This window comes from Ailuropoda melanoleuca, chromosome 10 (assembly GCF_002007445.2).
Source record: "Ailuropoda melanoleuca isolate Jingjing chromosome 10, ASM200744v2, whole genome shotgun sequence".
Lineage (NCBI taxonomy): Eukaryota > Metazoa > Chordata > Mammalia > Carnivora > Ursidae > Ailuropoda > Ailuropoda melanoleuca.
Genome location: NC_048227.1, coordinates 97,477,674 through 97,487,013, shown reverse-complemented (window position 1 = coordinate 97,487,013; position 9,340 = coordinate 97,477,674). Strand labels below are relative to the sequence as shown.

At 44.1% G+C, this 9,340-nt stretch overlaps 1 protein-coding gene across 7 annotated transcripts in view; it reads left to right on the top strand.

Moving 5' to 3' along the window:
• Window positions 1-3,405: 3,405 nt before the first annotated feature.
• Window positions 3,406-9,340, top strand: part of IPCEF1 (interaction protein for cytohesin exchange factors 1) — a 172,421-nt gene continuing 166,486 nt past the window's right edge. For 6 of the 7 annotated variants that reach the window (XM_034669345.1, XM_034669341.1, XM_034669344.1 and 3 more), the window contains exon 1: window positions 3,406-3,550. The gene's annotated coding sequence lies outside the window, so the exon portion shown is untranslated. The remainder of the gene's footprint in view (window positions 3,551-9,340) is intronic. The other variant, XM_034669347.1, reaches the window with a different exon arrangement.

Here is a 9,340-nt window from a genome sequence, read left to right as displayed (position 1 = left end):
CATTATTCATTTTTAACATGGTTTTTAACTGACAATTGGTTTGTGAGGCATGAGGTATGTTGGGATGTAGGCTATGTTGAATCTGTGAAAACAAAAACTTCTGAAGAAGGAGAGACACAAAACGTGACACACAGAGGATCTCCACTTGGCTTTTGAATATGTTGCCCTTCATCTTTTGCCAGTTAAACTGCAAATCAAGCGCCACTGGCTTCCGTCTGGAATGTCAGCTGTTATCCGCACATCATCAAATGAGGAAGATCTAAAGCCAATTGAATTATTTACTTCTCTACCCAGAATGACCTTTTCCTCCTTGCCCCCAGTGCTTGCAGGCCAGGAAATAACCCTTCTAAAGGCTTACAAAGGAAGATGGAAGGAGTGGTATGTTTTTGTACCATGGGGGGTTGGGGAGGCTGTAGCCAGCAAAGAAGCCCTGCCTGGTCATTCTTAGGAGGGAGAAGATTCGTTGAGTGTCAAGAGGAGAGAAGCCAGGTGTCGAGGAGTTCTGATCTCTTTGAGATGGATGCTTAAGGAGACTATATAACCCCGCTGAGAAATCGCTGGGTTTGCTTGGAGGCTTCTCATGCTTGTGGTTAGGTGAAAACTTACTCTTTTGATTGAAATTGCAGACTCTAGACTAGCTTTGTAGTTTATTATAGGGTTTGCTTCTATGTTAATTTGTCCGTTTCTTGGAGATTGAATGATTAGGGTCATGGGGTTTTCAGATCTGGGCAATCTGATCTTGGTAATGAATACAGTGGGCTGTAGGATATTAGAATGCCTGGATGCAAGTCTCAGATTTTCTTGTAGTGGTGTGACTGTATTTATGATTTTATCCTTAGAAGAGTTCTCCCTTTTGTTAACATTTGGCTGGACAGGGGCAACCTGAATTTGGGTGAAGTTTTACATATGGTACCTAAACCTGCAAGATGGCCTCCTGGGATCGCTGCCCCGGAAGTTCACACTGTGTGACCCTCTCCTCTTCTTACAAACGCAATGTGGCAAAAGGGATGGGATATTACTTCTGAGAATAGGTTACAAAAATTGTGACTTCTGTCTTTCTCACCCTCTCTTCCTGTCAGGAGCTCAACGGAGCTGGGCAGGGTGGAGGTGATGAGAGGCTGATTGAAACGACCGGCCACAACTGAAAGCATTAAGGCTTTCATCACCGCGAGGGCAGAAGCAAGAGTCTAAAGCTGGAGGAAGAACCAACTCTCCCCGTTCCATCTTCCTCCGTGGAATGGCGCACTTGTGGAGTCAGGCAGATGAGCACATCTGTGAGGGGTAGTCTCTATGTTGAGGGAGCCCCCCAAAAAGGCTCCAGCGTTATGGACTCTAGTGGGTTTGTGGGTGTGGAGGGGGGTGGTGGAAGTGCCCCCTGAATAGGGGACTGAGTAGTAGGAGCGGTATCTTCAAAGCTTCCCCTCCTTCCTGCATAAAGGGGCCTCAGTGGAATCACCAGAAGAAGACCTTGGCCCGAGGTCTCACATGAAAAGAGCTTGGAATGGACACGGATGTAAGAAAGATGTTAGGGTTCAAAGCTGACAGCTGAGAAAGAATTCTTGAGATGTCTTTGGTGTAAAAAAGGTGGTTTTATTAAAGTACGGGGACTGGACGCGTGGGCAGAAAGAGCTGCCCCAGGGTCAGGAGGGGTGGCCCATTATACGCTTTCAAGTTGGGAGGGGGTTAGGGATAGCATAAGTCTCTAAGGAATTTTGGAAGCAAGGTTTCCAGGACCTTGAGGGGGCTAGCTATTGTTGGGGAAAGGTCATTTATGACTGTCTAATAAAACCTGAGTCATGAGACCCTTCAGATGTATATTGGTGGGTCATATATGTTGGGGGATGATTGCCAACATGTATCTTGGGGGTAGAGATAAAGGAAGTTTCCAATGAATTTTTACATGTTGAGGTAGACTTATAGGACCCTGGGGGTTGGGCTAAGCTTACCTGTTTCTCTTAGCAAGGTATTAACATGGAGGCCGCTGAGTTCCTAGAGGAAGGTCACTCTGCCTATTTCAAGGACTTGTCAATGGGCTGTGGGTAGTAAGGAAATTTAATTTTTCTTTTGCCTTCGTTTCTCACATCAGACACCTGGGGCTGAGAATGTAAATATGCAAAAGAGCATGATGGGCCAGGGGACCCCCGAGACTTTCACTGCAACTCCCCTCAGAGACTGCAGTGCGCTCGCTGTCACCGAGTGCGGTGTGGGGAGACCAGCTTTCCCCATGAGGCCAGCTGGTGACAGCCTTTGTAAGTGCCTATGGTCAGGCCCGAAGGGCCACACATAGGATTTTAACCAAGAATGAGAGCTTCTCACTCTCATTCCCTTTCACTCTTGCCTTTTCACTCTGGTGAGGCCGGCTGCCATGTCGTGAGCTGCCCTGCAGAGAAGTCCATGTGGTAAACTACTGAGGGTGGCCTTGGTCATCAGCCAGCACGAACTGAGGCCCTCAGTCTCGGAGCTGTGAGAAGCCGAATCCTACCAACAACTGCAGGAGTGAGCTTGGAAGTTTCCCTCTCCTGTCGAGCCTTGAGGTGGCTGAAACCCTGATAGACCCCCTGAGTACATAGCTTGTGGGAGACCCTTAGGAGGAGAACCCGGTTAAGCTGGCCCAGACTTCTGACCTACAGAAGCTTTGAGGTGTTGGTCGTTTTAAGCCTCTAATTGTCAATGAAATCAGATAGCCGATACCCATGTTAACGATGCAGATCCCACATTCTGGAAAATTGCACTGGTCACGAGCTCCATTCTAAGGGTTTGTTTCCTTTTCTTTGAAAGCAGAGTTTCTTCTCAAGAAACAAGATGCTGCTGTCAGAAAGGAGCCATGGGAGGCCAGGAATTTATTGGTGAGGAGTTTAAGTATCTCTGACTCGCAGCCTGGCATTTTCTTGCCTGGTGGGGGAAAGACAAGTTTTGCTATCAGAGAATTTATGATTTGTGCTGCAGAACAGTGGCAGGCTAAGACTCATTTTTATGCAAAAATGCTTTCCTCCTGTATTGAGAAGAGCATTATGAACTATTAGGAGAAGGGAAAGAAGAGAAATTTGAAATAAGATTGAACCTCAACGAGATGGGTGATGAACAAATGGCATCTCCACCGAACACACGAGAACAGCTCTGCGAACGTTCCCACCCTCTGTGCCTGTGCATAAACGTCTTTGCCTCCAAAACAGGAAAGCAAAACCAGGTAATGTTTGGGCCTGTGTCCTGGAAACGAAGACACTGGGTGGTGTTTAGGGTTACGTGAAGTTGGACAGACGAGACATGCGCGCTTTGCGTACACGGTGCCTTGGATTTGGGAATCGAGGAAGGGATCAATAACAATAAGAGGGAAGAACAAGAAAATTGAGGAAGTAGAGATGACACTTCCTCTTCTTTCAAAAGAGCCTCGGTCTCTGCTCAGCTTCTAATTTGTAGTCCTGTGTAGACCGAGCCTCCAGAGCTGTTGGCTGCGAGGGGTGGAATCCCAGCCTTTACCTCAGTGGATTATGAGTTTCCTGAACTCAGGGATAACCAGCCAGCTCTTGGATTTACTCTCTTTTACTTGCATGTAAGTAAAATCACTCCTTGGCTGATGTATCAGATGTCATTGCTTGGCTTATCAAGGTGGCAAAGCAATCGAAACCCTGGCGCTCTCTCTTTTAGAACAGTGATGAGTTTTAAAATGTGACTCTTGGGAGATGATACAATGTTTGCTCAGCTCTTCATGAACCTGCCTCTGGGAAGTCCAGTGTCAAAATTACTCTTTAATTCCCTGAGAGGATGGTTGTATACTCAGTCTGCTTTTCTCTTTCTTGAATGGATGTTGTATTGACAGTTGCTTGGACTGCGGACCATGCATTTGGTTTAGAAAAACACAATTAAACACTTGTTTGGGTCCTGAGGAGTGTGGCCGCCCATTTGAGAAGCCGTGCTCTTTGTGGAGGACCCCCTTTGGAGGCAGGCAGCTGGAGGGGATTTTATTCTTCGGGAAAAGTCACAGGCTTGACATCACACCTGCATATAAATGAGAACTTAGGTGACATTGGTCCCGAGGTTTTTACCAAGTGCATCTGGAGCATTTGGTTTTCTTTGGATGGGAAAGAGCTGTAGTTGTGGGAGTCCGAGTTACCACCCAGCAGGGCATCTCTGACGGTGGTAGTGGATTTTGCTTTTCTGCAGGGGCCCATGTGCTCCTACTCCTGTCCTAGGTGGTGCACAGTCATATACAGAATCTGACTCCTCTACCCCTAATTATTTTACATAGAAAATAGGAACAGAAAGAATATGGTTTCTTTCATGCAAGTGAGGAGGAAAGGGACTTCAGTGCATGTATTTGTTGAGGTCCCCATTCTTTAATCGATGTTCTAATCTTCTTCCTTTCCTTGCCATCTACATCAAGAGTCTTTTCAGGGGAGGGTGTGTGTGTAAACGCTTGCAGGCAAGCTGCATTAAGCAAACGCACATCAGCCGAGTCTGGAAATAGGAAGTTCTTTCCTGTGGTAGTTTTCTGTGGCAATAAGAGATAAGAAATTACTTCATGACGATTGCCTGAGACTTTCCTTTTGACACGGGGTATCCTTCTTGAACAGCTCACTTCTGCTTTCCATCCAGCATGGAGGCTCGGCTATGGGAACTGGTAACGCCAACACAGGCTGACAATTTGCAAGCGTGTTTCACATGGCAAACAGTATGTGAACATGAAGACAGTCCTCAACAATGAGCTCTTGGTGTTGAAGAAACACCGCAAATGGGGAGTTCCTATACCCTGAGCGCTCAAAACCATGTCTGCCACATAGTATGCTCTCCGTCAGCTTTTGTCGAATGGATACATGATGGGGATTGTTTCTAAAGCAAGGGTGGTGGGTAGCCTTTGCTTTCTCTCTGTTACTCTGACACTTAAGGAAATGCTTGTTGGAGGTTAAAGTGAAGCAAGAGAGGAAAATATAAGGATGAGAAGAGAAGAAAGGGTATCTAGAAATGAGATGGAAAGAAGTGGTGATGGAGATAAGAAGCCCTAAGGGTGGCGATCTGGTGGTGATGGGGGTTTGGAGCTGGTGGTGGAGGTGGTGGAGGTGATGATGGAGGTGATGATGGCGGTGATGGAGGAGGTGATGATGGAGGTGATGATGGAGGTGGTGGTGGAGGTGATGGCGGTGACAGTGGCAGTGTGACAGTAGACATGGCAGTGGACTGGAGGTGATTCTGGGAGAGCAATATGATGTAGCCAGGAGAAAACATAAAAATAGGGTCAGACCCATCTGTTCAAAATCTATGAGCTCTGGACCTGTAAAAGTGGTGATTAGGACACTGAGTTTTTGGGGTTGCGTGTGAAGGTCACAAATCTGCCCACGGTCTGCTACTTCATGGGTCTTCGCTAAATGGCAGTTATCAGTGTTTTTCCTTCAGCTTTCAAATCATCACAGCCACCTCTACAAATTTAACTATCAATTTATATTTTCTTCTTTATGATTTTCATTAGCTTCTAAATTACATAAATAAGCACGATTCTTTTAAAGAATTATGTATTAAAAATAAAAGGCATGTATTGCATGGTGCATTGGGTATTAATACGCAACCAATGAATCACTGAACTTTACATCAAAAACCAGGGATGTACTGTGCGGTGACTAACGTAATATAATAAAAAAACATTAAAAAAAAAAGAATAAATGTTATGAACCTAGTTATCAGGATGGTTAAGCACACAGCAGCAGATCTATATAAAGGAATAACATCAATCCAAGGATGTTTGTGGAAATATTGTCATTTATGAATGCTAAGTAAAAAGAGCAGACGCACAACTATTTCAACTATGTAAAAATATTGTAGAGAAGCCAGATTGAGGTGAATATGCTAAAATGTTACTGTATGGTTAGTGGATTTATAGCTGATAGTTATATTTGTCTTTGTACTTTCCTATTTTTTCCTCCTAAGTTTTCCATTAGTGGAGCATATCTGGGCTGCCTTAATAATTTGAATACAAAATAAATGTTGAATTAAAATAAATGAGCAAAAATTTAACCCTCTTTTAATCTTCCACAAAAATAAAACAAAAGCAGCTTCCTAGTGGTAGTATGCTAACGTTGGTGGTTCATTGCAATCTAAGAAATGACACAGTTTATGTTATTTAATGTTTGGGGATTCCTTTTGAGATTAAGATGGGTATGGAATCATGTGATAGGTCTAGTGTGAAAATAAATAAGATCCCAACTGGGGCTGACTGGTCTAATTCGTGCCTAGAATCACTTTAAAAAATGGGTTATTTTCTCTGGATGATTTATAACGGCTTCTAAACCTATATTGGATGACTTTCTAGCAAGTTCAATAGTCAATTCCATAGTTAATAGTTCTAAATTACATTTGGACTTGCCAGCATAAGACTAATTACTTTTTAAGGGCGTGTTGACTTATCTTTGTAACATCTTGGCATACATAGGGAGAGAAAAACATTTTTGTGAAGTCAAGAAGTAATTCTTGTTGTTAAGCTCTTGGCCACCCCATCTCACAGTGCCAGGGGCAGCCTGTCACTAGCGAGGAGTCCCTGATTGGAGGCTAACCCGGAATCGAATACTTGGATTCCTAGGCGTTGAGCAACTCTCCTTTGTCTCAGAAGTGATCAGGTGAGAGATTTGCCAAAGAGGCAAATGATGACCAAATGTGAATAAAAGACAGGCCTCCCAAACTAAGTAACCGTTGAAGTTTTTCAACTCACCCCCAAATTACTAGAATGTGGATAAACTCTTGCAAAAGTATCTGAATACATTAGTGAGAGTGAGTTAAGGTTAGAAACAAAAGAATTAATCTAACAGACAAGAAACCTCCTGCCCAAATAGCCCAGCGTGGGATATGACTTGAACTAGAAATAGCGCTATAGGCTTTTGAATGGAGAGTCCATAGCATTTTCGGGATATTGCACGCGTGGGGCACTGAATAAAGAGCGACAATATTCTTGAACACTTGCTATGCTCCAGGCACTGTAAGCAGCAATTTCACTAGTACCTGAACAATTTCAGTCACGTCTCAAAACAATCCCAGGAAACGGAAGTTGTCGTCTCCATGAGCCGGAAACCCAGAGAGGAAACGGATCCTGTCTAAACCCCCACACGAGGCACGGGCAGAGAGGGGCTTCAAACCCAGATCTTTGTGTGTCTTCCCTGGGGCCTGGCCACTGTGCCACAGGGCCCTATGCTTTCATTCACATTAGGGATTCTCTTACATCAGCTGGTGGTTTGAGGCCAAGACTTGGGAAGCAAAGGGTGGGTCTGAGCAGATGCATTGCCTACTTTGAAATCGCTTTAAGTGAAATTCCTTTCCCTTTCCTGCCTGAGGAGGTAGTGAAGAGGACTTTCTCTTTTTTCTTCAGGGCACTTCCCTTGCCCTACAGGATGGCACATATGGGTGTCACCGTAGCCTACTTTCTAGGCGGTCCGGTGCTATTATGTAGGGACACCACTCAACTAGAGGGGAAGTGAGGGGTCTGGGGGACAGTGGCGTTCATGGCTCTCAGGACCACCCTTGCGTAGTCCGCAGCCCCAGTCAGAGCACACTGACAGTTTCATAACAGCAAGGAGCCTCCTCATGGCCCATTTATAACAATACCTTATCTAATCTGAAAGCATCCAATTTGCATTTTGAGTGTCAGTGGACCCATATTGTTGGGGCTTTCTATTAGGCTCTGTGTGTTAGCGGGATCAGCATAGGTCCGGGGTCAGGAGACCCAGGCTGCCCGTGACATATGACAGTTGGGTGATACCAAGCAAGGCATTTAACGTCTCCACACATAAGTCTTCTCATCTATAAAAGCGAAGATAAAAATTCTAGCCAGTATGCTTTCTGATGTGGAAGAAAGTAAAAACGTTATAAACCAATGGGGCCTCGTCTTTGCTCTGATTCCAGTTTCTTACCATGTGGAGACTCCTTCGCATACAAGACCTTTCTGGTAGAAGAAGATTAAAGCTAGTAAGGGGGTGTTAGTATGGGCTGAACTGTGCCTCCCTCCCCCAAAAAGATATGCTGAAGTCCCAATCCCCAGTACTTCAGAATGTGACCTTTTTTGAAAATAAAGTAGTTGTGGATGTCATTAGTTGAATTAAGGTGAGGTCATAATGGATTGGGCCCTTAATCCAGTACGACTGGTGTCCTTATAAGAACGCAGCCCTATAAAGACAGACACACAGACAGCACGTGATGATAAAGACAGAGATGGTTGCGACAGAGCTGCCAGCCAATCATGGCCAAGGAACTGCCAACCGGCACCAGAAGCCTAGGGAAAGGCAAGGAAGGATTTCCCCCCTATGGTTTCAGAGGGAGCATGGCCCTGCCAACATCTTGATTTCCAACTTCTGGCCTCCAGAACTGTGAGAACATAAATTCCTGTTGTTTTGAGCCACTCAGTTTGCAGTATTTTGTTACACAACCCCAGAAACAAACAAGGGGAGAGAATAAAAGTCGTTTTAAGTGCTAGTGATAAACTCATCTGCATTGCTGGCAAGCACTTCTAGGGACCAAATCCAGCATGACTCATTTCTCTGACTTTAACCTGTGGCATTGGGCCTCAAACAGTGGAGTCACTTCCTCATTGAGTGGGAATGAATAAAGACACTAAACAACGAAACACATTTACGAAATGAAAATCAGGCTATTGTGAAATCTATAAAAGGGCATCTTTTCATAAACTGAATCTAGCAAGGGACTCCAGATGATTGTACCCATGTGGTCATTTGCTAGATATGGAACATTTGTGTCGACTTGGGAGGGTATCTACTTCCTCAAGTTGTGTATTGGAAGAAAAGGTTAAATATTCTGACTTGGAAAATAATGCAATGTGATGATACTTTGGTCCAAACATAAAATCTACAACTTTAAGCATATAGCAAATGGAAATTCTCCAATTAATGAGCCATCAGGTCATTAATTAATCTAAAATGGTTTAATCTAAAATTGTTGAGTTCTTCGATACATAAAATTAATTTGGTAGCTGCCTAGCTATTTTAATGACAACATAAGTAGCCGGGATTTCAAGCATATTCTTGGGCTTCTCTACAACATAAGAATCTGTTAAATCCCCTTTTCAATAGAGTTTAAATTACCCTAATTCTTATTATCATAATTACCTCTAGCAGAACAACATTCTTTTAGCAGGAAAACATCATTGTGTGAGTCTAGTCATTTAATCTGCACAAAACTAAACACATACTTTTGATTCCCCTTTTATTTTTTTTAAGATTGATTTTATTTATTTATTTATTTATTTGAGAGAGAGAGAGTGAGAGAGAGAGCATGTGTGGCCAGGGAGGGGCAGAGGAAGAGGGAGAGAGAATTTCCATCAGACTCTGTGTTGAGCCCAGAGCCCGCCGCG